A 19,375-nucleotide genomic window follows, 5' to 3' on the forward strand; every position below is an offset into this window, starting at 1 on the left:
TATTGGAGTCTCCATCTGCAAATAACTTAGTAGTATCTATCTCTCTATATTGTGTGTCATTCTCCTCAATAGCAATTTCTTTCCTTCTCTTCAAAGATCTCTTTAGGTCTTCTCTTGCTTGATTCAATTGATATAGAATGAGATGTATTTTAATCTCCTAGTTCTCAATAGTCTTTCCCAACTTGTCAACTTCCATTTCTAAGATATTTCTTCAAAGTTGCAAAGCTTCTCTTTCAGAGAACAAGGATTTGATACCAATTGTTGGAATTACAATAGGAAAGGTAAACTTCTAAGGGGGGTGGGCAAGGGGGGGGGGGATGAATCAGTAGTTTGAACTTGGACCCATAAATATTTCACCACACATCCATCTCATACATTTAATGAGTAAATTGAAATATCATGTAAAGTATGTACATCTAAAACATGTAAAACATATAAGCATTAACACACATATAACACCAGATATGATTACCCAGAAACCCTCCAATGAGAAGGTAAAACTGGGGTTGGGATGACATCCAAAAATATTCACTACTGTAGTAATAAAGTGTATCCAATGAAGGTTATAATATTTTGACCATGATCTACCTTGTGAAAGGTCTACCTTGTTAAAGGCTTACAAAAAATGTTAGGTCTCACCCTATTAAAGGATTTCAACACCCTGTTAGAAGTGTGCATTGCTAAAGGACTTTAACTCACAATTAAGTAAGCACCTTGTTAGAGGATTTCAATATAGCTTGTTAGGACTACTGTGTTAAGAGATTTTGATTGAAATCACTTGTTAGAATGGCTTAGCATTGATTATGTGGTTAGCACTTGATTGCTTTATAACAAATCACCTCTAAACAAATGTATCTTCAATCATTTCTTGATCAAACCTCTCTTTGTTGTATCTTTTCTTTTCCTCTATTCTTCTCTAACTAATTCTACAATGTAGTCTCAGATCACTACTCCTTAGTCACCATAAATTCTCTATTTTCACATGCAAACTTATTTCTTTGCTCCTTGAACAATCATTGAAAGTTTAGGATTTTTCCTCCTTAAGAAGACTTAGGTGACTTAGGGTAAGGTATGAATCTATGGTTGCAATTCACATTTTTTTTCTTAATCCTTCCCATTTTATGATTGGCTGCATGTAATTGCATTGGGAATCCAACTAAATATTTGTCCTTATCTTCAAAATATTTTAGTTCAATCTTTAGTTGGCTCAAAAATGGTTTACATAGTTGTTTGTGCCTTTACAAACAATTATGTCAAACTTGTGTCACTTAGGATCTAAAGTCTCTGATGCTAGACATATACTAATCTTTCTATTGTGACTCAGCATCTACTATTCACTTAGCTTCTGAATCACTTGGCATACATTTTTTGTGTGACACTTGAGTGGCTTGGAACTCACTGTAAACTCGGCATGCTCTATAATATACATGTTGTGCTTGGCATGTACTACTTGTTTGGCATGAACTAAGTAAATAACTAAAGTGTGTGGAAACTCATCTATCAAAACCAATCTGGGATCAACATTTTGTGCATTTGATGATTTTTTTAGTTTGGGATGTGTTTAAGGCATATTAGTAGACCTTATCCTAAGTGCACATAGAGTTTGGAGTTATCATCATGGAGCTAGATTCATTTTGCTTATTGTTGGTTATATGTTATTGATTTACTAGTATTCGTGAGCTTTGATCCAAGGGATTTGACATGTGCTGTCTTTGATTTGGAGAGTTGGATGGCACATGGACCTTTGAATAAGGGTGTATACTTTCATTTTTTTATTTGAGTTAGTTATGATTTGCAAACTTGGGGCTTGTCTTGAGTGTTTTATATTTTCATGTATTTAATGTTTGCTGCTAAGCCAACTTGTGGCTTGAGGGTTTATTTAATATGTGATTTTTTATTTAATGTAATTTTATAGGTTGACATGTAGCTTGGTTTAGTATAAGTAGGGGTCCTTTCGATGTCTTGAGTCATTATTGTTCACAATGGGAAAGATAAAGCAACTAAGATGAGAAAAGTTTGAGAAGAGCTAGTATCTAAGTGTGGGCTTTGGAAACAACAAGGTTGATTGGTTGCTTACAAGAACATGTTTATATTCTTCTTTAGATATACTACTAGATTGTGGATCTCAAGTAGCTAGGGGTTCAATCATGCGAGGTCATGTAAAACTATTATTGTAATTGGCCATAACCCGAAAGGCTTTATAGTTAGGCATGCTGGCTATAAATCTTGTGGTTCTATTATGAGAATTGCCATTGTTGTGGATCTAAATCAATGTGTTATTATTTACATTCCATTGTGTGATTAATTTTTAGGGCTCAAGCATCTTCTTTATGGATTATCTTTCCTTGTACTACCTCAATAAATCAATTAGTTTGACTAATTAAATGTCATTGTTGTAGAAATAAAATCTATTTACAAAGATAGAGAAAACATTCTTTGGTAGAAAAAAACAGAGAAAACAAATTTCTTGGAGATTTAGGAATCAAGTAGTTATAAGGAAATAAAATATTATCATTGAAAGGAAAATTAGGGGAAAAAGAAAATAAATGAAGAATCGATAATTCAAACCTTTTATACAAATTGAATTAAGGGAAATAATTTTTGATTGGAAAACTAGATCTCTTTCACAAAATAATTTTGTGTAGTAATAAAAATTTATTGGATGGAATAGAGATTATTTAAAAAGTGATTTCGAACAATAAAAAATGATTGTAATGGATAACAATTTCCTTTCTAGGATTCTCTATAATGAGTAAAGAATGGATTAATTATTTTCTTTGTCCAATCATTAAAAATTTATTTTCATGTTTAGAAATGATGTTATTGATTACTTAAATGGTGAAAATTTCTAGTCAATTCTCAATTATGTGTGGCTTCCATGAAGCATCTATTATTATTATTATTGTGTTATCAATATTGGAAATAATTGAACTTTAAAATGTTAATTTAGTTAGTTCACACAAACCTTATCATATAGAATTTAAGAGTCAATTTTACCTCCTTCTTGTGAAAATTTACAATTTACAATTTTAGTGAAATATTTAAAAATATGGTAATTGTAGGATCTAGTAGTTTTTGCTTCTTTTGCACCAACTATTCAACCCAAATTTCTATATGCAACATTGAAAAATCTCTCTAACAAAGGGGTGGGAGCAGACAAAGAGATGATGTGGCATTTCAAAATTTTTTTTTTCCGATGGAGGTTAAGTCACTAATCGAGTTGGAGAAAATCCACAGAAGTATGGGTCAATCTAACTGTAATCATGTTTAATAAAGAAAGATTGGATGTTGGAATAAGCCATAATAAGTTTCTTGGTTTTTGTAATCTCAAGGGATTTTTTCTGTCATTTCAACACGTTTGGAGGATCGTTATCATTTTCACTTGCTATTGTATTAGAGACGTGAATGATCATGAATCCAATAATAGAAACAGAGCCAAAATCTTAGATGGAATTTTTTTTTGCAGAGATTGGGGCTCATGAGAATAGTTGAAGAAAAAATGGATGTCATGACTGGAGAATGAAGCAGAAAGGAGCCAGTGGGTGAAGTGGAGAAGTGGAAGAATATGGGCAAAGTCTGGAAAAAACTAGAAAAGGGCGGGGTTGCAATTTTTTTTGAGAAACTCCATGGTTTTGACCCTGGAGTCACCAACAGTATGGTGAACTCATGGAACAATGGCAAGGTCAAGATGAATGGGGTTTCTTTCCAAATCACAGAGGAGGTGGTTGCAGAGGTCACTGGTATCCCTATGGAGGGTTTCAAATTCTACAAGGACAAGAAACTTTTGTCCAATGCAGTCAAGGAGTTTGTGAAAAATTCTATAGAGATGAACAAGCTAGAAAAGAAAGAGTCTTTATATGTGACAGAGACTATAAAGAAGTTCTGGAGGTATGTTTTATATGCCCTCATTGATTATGTTACCCTGAACCCTAGGTCTGATCGGGTTAGAACTCACCATTTTGTGATTTTAAATCATTTTCGCCATAAGAGTAGAATTTCCATTCCCTTTTACCTTCTCACTTCTATAAACAAGGCTATCTCTAGTTTCAAGAAGAAAGCCATTGTTAACCCTACTTTGCATGAGGGTTTATTGCTCCTCATCCATGAGCATTTCAAAGCTCAGTCTATATGCAATAACCCTCCTCAAGTTGAGGATGTTGACAAAGGCAGCTCCAACTCTTCTTCAGACTCTGATGACATTGAGAGCATTAGCTCAGAGGAGGAGAATGTTACCTTAGGAAAGAAGAATAAAGGTCAAGGCAGTAAATAGTCCATAGCTACAACTCCCAGCAGGAAAATCCCTAGGGATCATAGCCAAGCTCAAGCAAAAGAGAGTTATGTTGAGGAGAAGGAGGAAATGGATATGGAAGATTCTGACAATGAGTCAGAGGAGGAGTTGGAAGAGGAGAAACTTGGGAAAAAATAGAAGAGGGAGGTAGTGAGAGTTGAGGAGACTAGAAAATAGAGGACAAATGCTATTCCTCTTCCCCTCTCCCCTGTCCAGTCTCAGCCTCCTTCAGAGGAAACAATGAATGTCATTACTAGTGAGAATGAGGAGGAAGTGCAGGTAAATAATAGAAGAAAGGCCTAGAAAAATTTTAATGTGAGGACTGCTACTATGGGGATTTTTAGGGAAGTTATGAACCCTCAGATCCTAGTGGACAACCTGGAGGAGCCTAGGCTCAATGAGCTCATAGACCCAACTATCCTGGCCATTTCAGACAACGCAAGGGAGATTGGAATGAACCTTCTGAATAATGCCCATAGTAGTATGATTGAAAACTTCAGATCAATGAAATGGCTCTTCCATGAGCTAGAGGAAGTTATAGAAAAGGTATCCCAGATGGAAAGTACTAAGAAAAAGACAAGTATTGACAGCCAGGAGAACCAGGATAACAGAGAAAGCTTAAATGAAAGGAGAATTAGAAATCTTGAAAAATACAACCACAACCTAGCAAGTTAGATGATTTCTCTCCTGAGTTTGATGAATGACAACATCCAATCCCTTGCCGGTAAACTTAAGGATAGGGGTTTCCTAGTGGAGGAGGGAGGACAGAACAGGGATAAGGCCAGGCTGGATGATGACGAGGCCACAATTAGTACATTCACCAGTATGGATTAGGGCATAGAGAAGGTCCAGGATTAAATGGAAAAGGAGAAACAAAAGATAGTCGAGGCAGCTCAGACTATGTAGGAAATGGAGAAGATTATTGAAGACTAGTTTTCTTATTTTTTGTATTTTCATCTTTCTGGCTTTTGGCTTTTGGACAGGCTTTCTGTAGTTTGTTTTAGTTTGTTTGTTTTTGGGCCTTTCTATGGGCCTTTGTTTTGGATTGGGCCTTCGGGCTTTTTTCAGCTATTGGAACCCTGTTTTGGCTGGGCTTCTTTTGCTTATTATCAGCCTTGTTTTTTGCAAAACTTATGGGTTTCAGGATCCCTTAAAACCTGTTTATCTTATCAAAAACATTGAAAACTCTCTCTATATCACTGTATGCAATTTGAATTTATTTTTCCTAGGATCTCATTATATGTAATATGGTCTTCACATATAAAGTATGTCAAATTGTATGTAAAAATATTGAGTTGTAATAAAGAATACAAGACAAATTTTTGTAGATCTATAATTGTATATGAATTGTGCATTTGGATTTATTAAATCTTTGTAATTTTTTTATAGAATTTTGTTTTGTTTTGTTTTTCTTAATCACTTGGATCTAGAGGTTGTATTAGAGCCACATTTATTTAAATTTCATTTTTGTTTTGAGCTTTATCATCTGATTCTTTGTTTAGTGCTTCTTTACTAGTATGCAAGCTCCTTTAGTGAAGAAAAGAACTATAAATATTTTTTTATTGAACATTCTATTTTAAGATCACATATTGTATGTGAAATCATAGATAATGGTTATTTAAGAGCTTCATATGTAATGATACTCTCATAACTTGAGAAAGATTTCTTGAAATACTAGTGGAAGAAAAATAGAAAATTTTGCTTATACATTCTTTAGGAAATCCATGTGATCATCCTCCAAAGAATAGAAACAAGAAAGAAAGAAAAAGAGGCATGGGACACGTTAACAAGGAATGGGAAAAGCTAAAAGTAGATAATTACAATTGCTTAGTGTACCATCTCAAGATGTGTTCATTAATTTGGAATCTCTAAAGAATTTTTAAGCACCATTTAAGGGATATCCTACAACATGTATGTATTTATTCTTGAAATGCTATCTTTTTTTGAGTTTCTACCTCTTTTTTATCAATATTTCTCCATCCCTATGATCCTAGAGGGCATCTCAATATAAAGAAACCAAATGGTATGGGTATAAGTTATCACTTATCCCAAGTAAGGCATGAGGTCATATGTCACCCTAGGTACAGTGTCAAATCACCCTCTAACCAAGGGAATTTTTTATCAAATTTGATGCTTATTTTAGATTTTTCATTCCTTTTCTACCAAAAAGTGGTCAGCCCCTTTTCAATGTAATTTTAAAATTATTATAAAAGGAGGCTTATTCACTTCATTTTATCTTTCATCATTATACATGTAATTTATACTTTAATGAGCAAGTATACATTCAATACATCATTTACACACAATATTTTAAGGTGTTCTCAAGGGGTTAAAGGCAAGAAAGAAATAAATCATTGATGACCCTTATTTAAGGCACTTTCTTCTTAAGATCTATCTTATTTTTTCATAAGATATGGTGGGGTTGGCTAATAAGAAAGGAGATCTACATTTATAAACATTCATGAATTTAGAGTGTACTTACTATTGTGGCTTCACAACACATGCCCCATTTTGAATCAAAAATAGAGACTCCCTCTTTTCTTTTAGGGTAAGGGATATCCTTCCCTAAAATTGGGAACCTAGTCAGGTGCCTTGATGGATAGGGTCTCCCTCTAGCTTTAGGTCAATCTAGAATGTCTAGTTGGTCGATCCCAAATGGAGTCATGAGGTTGGAAAGATAATTTTTTTCATAAGGTAGATAAATTTACACACATGTGCATGCACGAGAAGTGTGCAATGTGCAATCAAGAGAATAACTCCTAGGAGGTGCACATGTGCACATACCCATGTATGCACCCTCAAAGGTATGCTATGTACACCCTTAAGATTCTTGGTCCTATAAATATAGGGTCTCTCTCCCCCCCCCACATGTTGGATCCTAAATTAATAGGTTTTGAAAAACCCAATGATAGGAACAAATACATCTAGGGGTAGTTAATTCCCATGTTCAACATACCTATTCAAACATTGGGGCCAACAATAAGGCTAAACTCCTTTAGGCTCTACAAGACCTAGGCAGGTGAACATATAGATTCATTCATATGGTACCAATTGCTAAAACATATATTTGAATCTGGATAAAACATATTGAAACCCTAATTCTTCAATTACTTATGTAAATAACATAGACACGAAATAGCTAATAACATGACCTATGAACTTGACGAGCCAAGTGAGGGTAAATCCCTTTAGCTCTTCAACATAAAAGTGAAAATATTTTGATTAATGTGTTGATTATTAGAAAAACGAAGGTATGAACAACAAAACATATAGATCATGTACCTAATTAATGCCTTTCTATTGGGAAATTCCACAAATTACTAACACACATTCTTGGATATCATTGATACATCTCATATATCAAGACTCTAGATCTATCATATCACTTTGTGAATCAAAAAACATTGTTAAAAATGAACCTCATACTCATCAAATATCCTTCTATGAAATCTACAACCTTGTCAGATATATCAAGCATTTACTTGGCTCTTTGTTCCAATAGAAAAATATATTGAGACATACAACTTTAAGTAGTTGCGAGTTGCAATTGGGTTTAAGCTCTTTGTTCAAAAATTAGAAAACATTACAGACAACACAAATAGGAGACAAGAATCAAAATGAAATTATAACACTATGCTATTTTTTGTTTATTTCCTTGAAACAAAAACATGAAGATGCATGAAATTAACTCTTGAAACAACTGAATGGACTAAAACTATCTCTATAATTCATTAATTGGTATTCATTATAATAGATAAATGCTGAAGAATGGTGGAATCTTGATGCTATGGAAAATTTCCAAAAGACTGGAACCAACCCTAGAGAAAGAGAAGAGAAGAGACTAAATAGAATGAAAGAAATCCTAGATATGCTATAATGATACCATTTGTCCTCTTGAAGAACTTCCACCTATTTATGAAAACTTCTCTCTACTCTCTTCAACTAAAAATTAGACTTCCATCATTTTGTTTGAAAAATGCTCTAGGAATTGCCCAAATGAAGGGGAAGACACTAACTAAAAAAATGCGAGATCTACTACTAAAAGTACATGCCAAAATGAAATCTCAATGACTTTTAGAGTCAAAATGACATTCCTAAGCATATTTCCTGCAAATCTAGAGCCAACAAACTCCCCTATTTTATTTTCAACTGATTCTCAAGCTCAATGATGAAAAACACCTATTATACTGAGAACACCCCTATTTTCACAAATCTACTTATATCTTTTACCCTTGAAGACCTAAACATATTTCTATAGATTTGGAAAGTTTATCTTCACCCATTTTCAATAGTATATTACCCTTTAGATTTTGAACAAATATGAAGCCCCTGGTGCTTGTTTAAAAAAAAATTAAAGTTTGAAAATTTTAAAAAATTACATAGTTAAAACTATATAATATAATTAAATTATTTAAATTTTTCATTTGAGTGCTCATCTTGGAGATATTTTAATTTTTAATATTTTAAAATTTTCCACTTTACCTCATTTCTCCAATCCCTACCTCAGTCAAGCCTCCAATTTGACTACCATGTGCAACATCATGATTGGTCCCCACTATGCCACATGGCACAACCATGCAACCTTGGAGCCTTTTTTGTCAAGAGCTACCATAACCCTACGAAGTAGTGCCTAAACCTTTTCAAAACTTTGTGGTAGTTTGACCTCATGATGTAGTTATCCTTACAAATCAAAGCTTAACATTTTCATGACCTCACATCTCTAGTTCCTAACCGTGTGCAAATTGATGCCTAACATTTTCACAACCTTGCAACTTTATTTCCTAACTGCCTACTTTGTTTTGTGATGTTGTGAATTCTTTCCACATGGAATATTAATGACATCATGATGTCTTCATCTGCATGTGGATAAATTTTTTTTCTATTTTTACTCCCAGCTAGTTAGGTGGGCCCCTCATGGGCATGAGTCTCTTGCCAAAAGTAGTGTGTCTTTAAGATACTATAACATTGAGTGGTTGTGTAATTAAACATTAAAGCTTACCTTGCTTGATGAATGTGGGATTCAATCCCTTAGGTAGGCTACCAAATGTGATGTTAGCTTCATCATGTAACTCCCTCCTTCCTCAAGCTAATATCTCATTTTCTTTGTGAAAGGATTAATATGGAGTTCTATACCTAGGCATACACTAAGAAAGACCTTATCCAAAGTGGTTGAATGCAACTGGTACTTGCATTTTGACATCTTGGGTATAGGTGTCACTATGTCTAAGGAGCATCACCTTGTCATGGTGAGTGAAAAAGTTATTTGAAATTGTGATTGCAGTAGAACTCATGATGAAATCAATCAGTCCATTAGTAGAATTTGACAATGAAAAGTGCTCCACCCAAATTGTGCTTGATCCAAAGATGTTAATTCCATATCCATCACTCATAGTTCTATACCCATAATGGGTGGGTGAGATTCTAAAATTAGTATTTCTTGTAGATTTATAGTCATGGATATGAATTCCATGAATAATAATGTTATTCATGTACAATATTGTATTAAAATCTCCATTTTCTATATGAACATTGGCTCCTCTTCCACCAATGATCTTGTAACTATTCATGATAAGATCCTCCTTTATTTGAATGACCATAAATCTTTTGAAAATAATCCAAAGAGGTTTCGTTTGAATGACATCATGGCATAGAGTTCCTAATTGGGAAAGCTTTGCAAGGTTGAGCTGTTCACAACAAAGAGAACTAAGTCTTTTAGATTTGTGATGGAGGATGAAAATTATGTCATGATCACCTCCATTTTGCTTCAAAGAGACAAGGTGCCAACTATCTAGGTTTAAGGAATAGCCTTTGGTCTCTCACACAACATATTTCTTGCCTAATGCTTGCCAGTAGGATGTACTCTGACAAATAGTTGAGTGAAAGTCCATGGCATGCTTGAGAAAGAGCATCAAGTGACAATCTTGTCCTACTCCCTTTCTTCTTGAGTCACCCTAATGACATGCAACTTGGAAATTAAAGAAGATAGTTCAAAAATCTCATGCTTTATTTTTTCACTATTTCTTCACACCAAGCATCAATTTGCATAGTTGTCTCAAGTTTCTTTGGTGAAGGACATAAGATCTTTTGGTTTCTCTCTTCTCATTTCTTGATTTTGACACCTTCATTGATATTCTCATTTTCTTTAGATATATTTACTTTATCATCATCATAGTTAGAATGCAAAAATTCTTTCTTTCACTTTTTTAAGAACTTGAAAAATTTGGGATCCTTTTCTTTAAGTCTCTCTAATTCCTTCTTGTGAGTATCAAAATCAGATTCAAGTATTTCATTTTGACCTCATGATGCATTATTTGCATCCTCCTCTATTTTCTTGTCTAGGCATTTAGACAAAATTACCTCCAGAATAGATACTGCATGGCCGACCCCATTAGTAGAAATAGACAGTGAAGCATAATCTAATATTTTTCTCACATAGTCCATTACTATGTCCACATTTTCATACAAAACCTATTGAACAATTGTGAAGAAGCCTAGGATATCCTCAAAACTATGGTCATATAAGTTTTCATATTAGCTGTCAACTTACTTATTAGGGGTAGAGTTAATGTTTCTAACTTATGGATGACCTCTATATCTTCACACATGAACACCAAATTAAATGTAAGTGTCTTCCACTTCTTGGTTGTATGAGCACATTGTAATATGCCCATTTATTTGAGTTTATTACCTGTACACCCATTTGATCTTGGATGACAATTTATATCCTAGGAATCTTTGATAATCAAGATCATTAATACTATCCTTTCAAAACAAATTCAATCCTCACAAGTTTTCATCAATTTGATGAAATTAGTTGGGCCCCAAAGTGGGTCCAGCTAAAAAAATTTCAAACTGAAACACCTGAACCTTTAGACTAATTAGTTAATCACTTGTTTAAAACTCACTTTACTTCTTTCCTTCAAATTATGATTTTCTAATATGAAGGCCTATGAGCTGACTTTAAAAATTGACTGAATCAAATAACTAGGCCCTCAGATCTGACATTTAGATTCTTTGTTCCTTATTCTTGTACCCTATTAGATCTATATTTTCATGAAATCTAGGTCAAAAGATATTGACTATCAAAGTTATCTCCTCTGTACTACCTATAAAAAAACATATCAGAAAATAACAAAAACACATTCAATTTTGGCTTTGAAAACAAGTCAGATAGATACTTGAAGGGCTGAAAATTGGGGCATTAGTTCACAGTCATTAGGAGAGTTTAAAAATATGATTAGGGCTCATGATGAATACTTGGGTGCATTTGGAAAGTGTGTGAAGTTAGGTACTCAGAATTGTAGAATTGTGAACATTAGCAGAACATTGATTTTTGCAAATTGAATGGACCTAGGAAAGTGTGCAAATGGATTGGTCAAGACTCAAAAAATGGAAATCTTAGAGTATTTTTAGAGTAGAAAAAAGTGGTACAATCCATTTGGTCTCATCTATCATCTCAAATAGGGCTACTGATCAATCTACACTTTAGGACACCAGTAAAATTTCATAAGTTACATTTGGAATTGCATTTGAAAACTAGTCAAACGGATTGGCCATATGCTCAAATCTAGAACATAGAAAGTATATAACCCCTTGAATCAAATAAAAAAGGAAATTATTCATTTTGGTCAACTAGGTTATAGTTATAACTGGTTAAATAGGGCTTCCCAAAATTCTGAGAAATATGCATCAACATGACAATAGTAAACAACCAACTTTGAGTGATTCAAAACCTAGTCAAAACAAATCAAAATGAATTGAAAATTGAAAAATAGGTTCTTTGATATGTATAATAAATACTCCCAAAGTAGAGAGTAATGGAAATTTACCAAGTTCAAGATATTGAAATGCAAACTAGGCTTCTTGTCACTATTTGACACCGAGGCAAAATTGTTGATTTGAATAATTCTCAAAATGACTCTTCATGAAAAGATTCAAAATGATAATTTATCATTATAGGATGCATGGATATACTAAATGAAAGGTGTTAGAAACACAAAACACCTCATAGGCCTCAAAGTGATAGCTGGGTACACATGCATTAAAAGCACTTATAGGGGCTCAAATTTTAGAATGGTACTCAAAATTAGGGATGCAATTTTGAATCCCATCACCATGTATGTTTAGTTTTCATCTTGGAGAAGCCAAAGGAACACCTATTGACCATAAAACATCCACACCCTTGGAGCACATATGCATAGTCAAGCTCATCCTTAGCTATTACTAATTGCCCAAGGTAAACCTAGGTGCACACATGCACAACCCACAATGGTGTGCATGGTGTGCTATATGCATAACATGCACATAAGTGTTAAACACTTCAAGGAGGTGTCATATATGCACACCTAAAAATGTATGAAACATGTACTCATCAAACACATCATAATGTAATGAGCACACCATGCACACCTTGGACACTTGTGCAGGTGAACCTTGTGCACAATGTGTGAAAGTACACTTTTCTAGTCATTTGGGATAAATTTATTAGTTTTCACTATTCATTTCCCAATTTATCATCAATTTTTTCTAGTCTAGTCTTACTAGTTAACATCTTTCAAGATTTTAACATATATTTATGAACATGTATCATTCATACATGCTAAAATGACATCATCCTCATCACCTATGGAAGCAAAAATAATAGCTAAACAAGTCACCTTCAAGTTCTAAGGCGCACCTAAGAAATCATAATTTGTGGATAAACACTAAAAAGTCTAGGACACAAAGATGGGCCACATTTATTGGAACTTATTCCTAGTTTTGTGCCACAAACTAAGGGAGAGGTTGGAGATGATCTCATCACAAGTTATAAAAGTATTAGTCAATGTGGCTCTCCACCCTGTGTTCATCCAATCTTTAAAGTTGATCATGGAATTGGTCCACCATTACATGCTAGAGGAGAAGGTTGTAAGAAGCATTGTGGGGGAGATGGTCTTGGATATACACCCTAATAATATAGAGAATTTTTTTCACCTATCTCATGTAGACCAATATTAGAAGGTTACATATGACAGCAGACAAGTAGTACGATGAGCATAAACAAGAGGTGAAAGGCATAGTGTAGGAGAAGTACCTTATTGCCCAACCCCCTACAAAAAGAAGAGTTAGAAAGTTTGACATAACCTAATGATACATGATAGATGATATTGGCTATAGTATAGTGCTCCCAAGAAGAGTCATGGGACTTCCCAAAGTCAATCATCTTGAAACTTGTATGGTTAATTTCATTAAAACCACTAAGATGAGAGGGTTTCCAACTGATTGGGCCACCATCATCAGTAATAACCTAGATAAACAACTTATTTTTATAAAGACTGGCCCTCACTTCTACATGATCCCTATGTGGTCTATCTTCTAGCAACTAGGTCAACTAATTATCTAGGTTAGTAAAGAAAAGAAGCATACAAGACACCAATGCTTGGCTATACATAGTGTACCCTTAGTTGGTATGAAAGAAGCTCTTGTTCAAGAGTCCACAGTATAGACTAGTGAATGATGGTTTCATCTTTGCTACAATATAGTTTATTTAAAGGATAGTATGAAAAGATATTACCTATAGAGGTTGTCACATGAGTAGAACAAGTGGGTGCTTACTTCATTCAATTCAATACATCCACCTATATTGAAGTGGTAGAGAACCTGCTATGTCCAAACAAGTTTCCCCTCTATCCGTCTAATAGATTGATACTACTAGACATAGCTAGAAAATTGGCCTCAACCTATGATACAATTAGAAAGAAACATAATAAGACATGGGTATGGCCCATTCCTATTAGAGATTTTAAGATAAAAAAGAAAAGAAAGATCACTACATATGATCTAGAATGGGATCAATATCCCTTGGATGATTATGTATTAACTCTCACCCCCTTTGATAATATTAGGATGGTGCAACATCTTGTACGAAAGACATTTATACCTGATGCCTAGATAGAAGGTCACTTGATGAATTTTGTAGATGACTATGATGTTCATATTAGGCACTATTATAGGATGAGTCTACAAATGGAAGAGAAATCCCTCAATTTACACATCCCTTTAAAGATATAGAATAATGATACTTTAGATGTGTTGGATCCATTATATAACAAGGATATTATCTTTGAGAGGCCCATAATGAATGTCAAGATTGGCTGAGAGGAGACTAATGACATACAACATAGGGCTAGGCATTTCATCCAACTAACTAGAGATTGGGTACAAAAGTCCTTACACTTTGAGCCAGTCCCTAATGTGTCAACACTATAGGCTATGACTAGGCCCAAGAAAGGAAAAGGGACCAAAGTCACTATCCCAACTTGCCAAGAAAAATACACAGTATGACTAGAATGATTTATAAAATTGAGAAGGAAGTGGCCTACTTCCACTATGATAAGGTCAAGTGGAAAAAGAGAAAGAAGGAAGTGCATGAAGAAGAAGCTCAACTGGAGGAGGCTCAGAGCAAAGAAGCATAATTTCATGAAGAAGAAGCTCAAAATCCACCTCGAGACACATTCCCCCCCCCCCCAAAAAGCCTCTCCATCAATACCCATGGACCAAGATAGTGGTAATAGGGGATAAGAGGAGGAAGCTAAAGAAGAAGAAGAAGAAAACCTCATCCCCTTAAACCATGGAGACTATACTTGAGGAAGAAGAGGAAGATAAAGGAGATGAAATCGAGTGTCTCCCACTCAATAGGAGAACCAAGTTGGCTAGGGCCATGGAATAGAAAAGATGAAGGAGTGAAATCTAGATGCCTCCTTTGATTCCAGAACATTCAATCTAACTTGAGGAGCACACTAATGAGGAGGGATGGACAGAGTCCAATAAAGGAAATGGCTTTGATGTCTTTGACCTCTTAGAGTTTGATTTATGCTAATGAGGATAAATTTGGAGGGTAGAGTGATAAGCAACATGCTATTTACAATTGGCTAATAGTGATATGTAATTTTTTTCATTAATGGAAACACATGATGTATATGTTGATAGGAAAACTTAGAATTAAAGATACTTAGTTTTTGGCTATCAGAAAATTGTCTAAGTATAGAATTTGGTTTACAACAATGTATTTTTTTGTTTATAACATGTTGCAAACATCATATTATGTCAAGAAAAGTGACATGGAGATAGTATACATGTTGGTGATGATGTGTATAACCTTAGAAGTTTGTTTGGACTATATAGAATAGAGTTAATCATGTTTTGATGAAGCAGGACAGTGGAATTGAAATAAAGAATTGTTTTGATTGCAAAAAAAATACTTGTCTAATTAGAGCTGACATCCTAGATGTTTACTCTAACTTGAAAAAGTGAATTGTGGTCTTAGCTGACCCAACTGTATTTAATGTAAAGGCATGGTATTTATGCTAAGGACTTCTTACAATAAGACGTGGGCAATCTTGGTGTATTAGTGCTATCTTGTAAGATTGCAAAGTGAGCAAACTTCACTTAAAGTGATATATGTGAATTTTGATTTGGTGATCCAAGATTGAGCTAAAGATCAGAGATCAAACAAGAAAGGAAAATAATAGTAAATTACTTGTTTGAACATTATACTACATGTTGAAGTTTCATGTTTGGGCAGTGGGCTCTTCTTGCATACATCATACTACAACTCCTAATAAGGTTGGAATCTCCTAACAGGGATTCAAAGTATCCTAACAGGGACTTATCATACTAAATTTTCTCATTGACTTCTAATGGGGTCCATCCTCTAACAAGGAACATATATATCAGTATATTATCTAGTGAGTATCATCCCTAATGGGGTTTTCCCTTGGTCAGGGTTTCCCTAGTTAACAAAATATGGTGTCATGAGTTATCTTTATGTATTGTTACTGATGCTATTCAACATTACTTTATTGTTTTGTTATGCATGGTTTAAAGTAAGTAATAATATCCAATTGGTGACTAAAGTTTGTAGATTACTAATTCACCCCCCCTCTTATAAATCCCTATTTATAACAATTGGTATCAGAGCATAGTTACTTTGAAGAGGCTTAACAACTTAATGAGATCCCTATGGATATGGAACAGTTGATGAAGAACCTCGAAGAAGCTCTTGAAAAAATTGATCTCTTTACTGAAGAAAGAGATGAGCTAAAAGATAGATATGAAGACTCCAAAGTATACATTGATAAGTTGAAAGAAAAGATTAAAAATCCAAAATCAAAGCCCGAATCTACTAAATCTGGGACCATTGATGATGACTATTCAAAGTTGAAGATATAGTATAAGATCTTGAAGCATGAATTGAAGATTACAAATCTAAAGTTGACTTTGAGAAATGATCCTAGCCAAGTCAAATCTAATTTGAAGACTGAAAATGTAGATATGAGAGCAAGTCTAGCAAAGAAAACATTTGAGTTTGAAATATTGAAAGAAGATCATGAAGAATTCCATAAGCACAATACTATTGTGAAAGGTGAATTGACATAGTGAAAACATCAACTTGAGAAACTTTATTCTAGTAGAAAAAAACTTGATGATTCTATGTCTATATAGAGACCTTATGGAAAGACTAGCCTTGGTTATCTAATTAAAATGTCTACAAAGAAATAGTAGAATGTCTGTAAATACTAACCCTACAGATAGAAGAAGATCTAATGATGACAGAAGATAGATCATGTGTTATAAGTGTAACAACTTAGGACACATTGCTCAAAATTGGCATGCACCTGATGATCAACAAAATCCTAGAAGTAGAGCACCTATATATTTGTTGTGCAACAACTTTAGACACATAGCTAACTATTGCAGAATGTATAGAAACTTTGGAGATAGAAAGAACAATGGAAGAAACTTTGGAAATAGAAGGAATGATAGAAGGAATCATGATAGAAGATAGATCATGTGTGATCAGTGTAACAACTTAGGACACATTGCTCAAAATTGGTATGCACATGATGATCAACAAAATCCTAGAAGTAGAGCACCTATATGTTTGTTGTGCAACAACTTCAAACGCATAGCTAACTATTGTAGAATGGATAGAAACTTTGGAGATAGAAGGAACAATGGAAGAAACTTTGGAAATAAAAGGAATGATAGAAGGAATCATGAAAGGAACTTTAGATCTAACAGTGAAGAACAAAGAAACATTGTGAGTAAACTTTGAGAAGAACTTAATGAAGCATTTGGGAAAGGAATAGATATCTCAAATGAAAAGTTAGATGATGAGATAGGAAGATTAAAGTTAGTTGTTAAGTTTGATTGAATCAAGTTGAATTAAGCTTGTTCACAGCATCAGAATTTGAGAACTTTAGCTAGAGACTAAATTAGAGGTAGAAAATTTTGGAAAAGGTTTATTTAGTCATGTTTAGGTGGTACCTAAGCTTGCTTGTGATTTGGAGCTCATCTAAAAAAGTAATGATGAAATTCAGAGTTAAAGGTACTACAATAAAAGTTGATGAAAAGTATATTTTCATAGAGAATTTCATGATGCATAGTCTTTAGGATGTTTGTCATGATGGAAGGAGGCTATAGTAAACCTTGGGTGACATTTGAAGATTGGATTGCAGTTATCTGATTGAAGAATGCAAATAACAACTTTTTCATATTCGTGAAGTACACAATTAATGTACTTTTCAAGTTGATAGATAAATGGAGTTTAGAATTGAATTTTACTTCATTGCAAACACTTTCAAAGTGAAGAGCACCCAGAAGTGACTTGTCAGAGCAATTTCATAGCAAATCCTATTTTTGGAAAGAGGTATTTTTTCATTTTTTTGCAAAATTTGTTCAATAAAAGATATCATTGATAAAGATCATGGATATGCCATATATACACAGTGTTGAGAATGAGGTAAGACCTAAGCTCAAGGTAGTTTCCATAAAACCTAGTGATGGAAACCCTAACCTTACATTTTCTATTACTCCAAACAACATAGTTTACCTTGAATACATAGAAAATTATTTGAATTGTAAGTTTAAATTGATTGATAGTGAATATATGAATAAGGATATGAAACTAGTCTTTAACCACAACATGATTATGAAGCTTGAATTTGATCACTTAAAGGAATTTGATTTGTTTAAGTATTATTTCTCCCGTAACCTAGATATAGATGAATGGACTCAAATCATATTGAGTAGGATACATGATGGAAAATTGTGGATGCAAGACAATGTAGTAGACATTTTTGCCAACTTGATTCATGAGGTAATTGGTCTTAACAAACAAGGCAGTTTACCCATTGGTGGAAAGATGGTTAAGAAGAAAGTAAAAAGTTACACTAAGGTAGTATACAATGGGAAATCCATGGTAATCAGCTCCATCAAGAAAGATGATGTGAGATTTCTTAGTAAAATTATTTCTTATTTAGTTTGTGCAAGTTCTAAGATAGATGAACTTTCAGCAGGATTTATTTATGTAGTTTACAATATATGTGTTGAGAAAGAGAAAGTTAATTTGAGTGAAATACTGAGGATGCAACTCTTGGAAAACCTTGAAAAAGATTAAGAGAACAAAGAATGGTGTATTTAGATTCCAATCACTGATAAAACACATATTCTTTCATGTGCTAAAGAGATTTCCTTACTTGTTAGTAACATTTATAATGAGTAGTGATAGATGCAGTATGGAAAAGATTAAAGAGGTATGCAAAAGGCACCCTACAAACAAGATATTGGATAGTGGTAATTTGATTATGAGGACATTCCAAAATGAGAAGAAACATAGATTTAGGATCTCACCTACAATTATGGATAGGTTCAAGGAGGACATATGTATTCTAGTTGATATAGACAATACATACATTCAAGCGGTAGAACCTCAAGAAACATTTTTGGATCCTTTGAGCTATGAGTTGAGTGATGATGTTGTAGTTAGTTACATTGATTTTTTTTTGAATTTAGACAAAGATAAAGCTAAGTATAGATTTGGCACGTATGATGAGATTACACAGCATGCTCATCAAGCAGCCTTGGAGAAGGCATCTCACAAGAAGGTTGAGTCAATTATGAAGAAGACACTATTTGAGGTTAGAATGATAGAAAGTGAATCTAAGGCCATGAGATAGACAATGAAACAAGGTGTATTGAACACACAACCCTTGTCAGTTTCAATTGTTGAGACAACTTCAAGACAAAGCATTTCTTATGTGATAG

Source organism: Cupressus sempervirens, chromosome 11, assembly GCF_028749045.1.
Source record: "Cupressus sempervirens isolate cs-2001-9-10 chromosome 11, ASM2874904v1, whole genome shotgun sequence".
In the NCBI taxonomy this organism is placed as follows: Eukaryota; Viridiplantae; Streptophyta; class Pinopsida; order Cupressales; family Cupressaceae; genus Cupressus; species Cupressus sempervirens.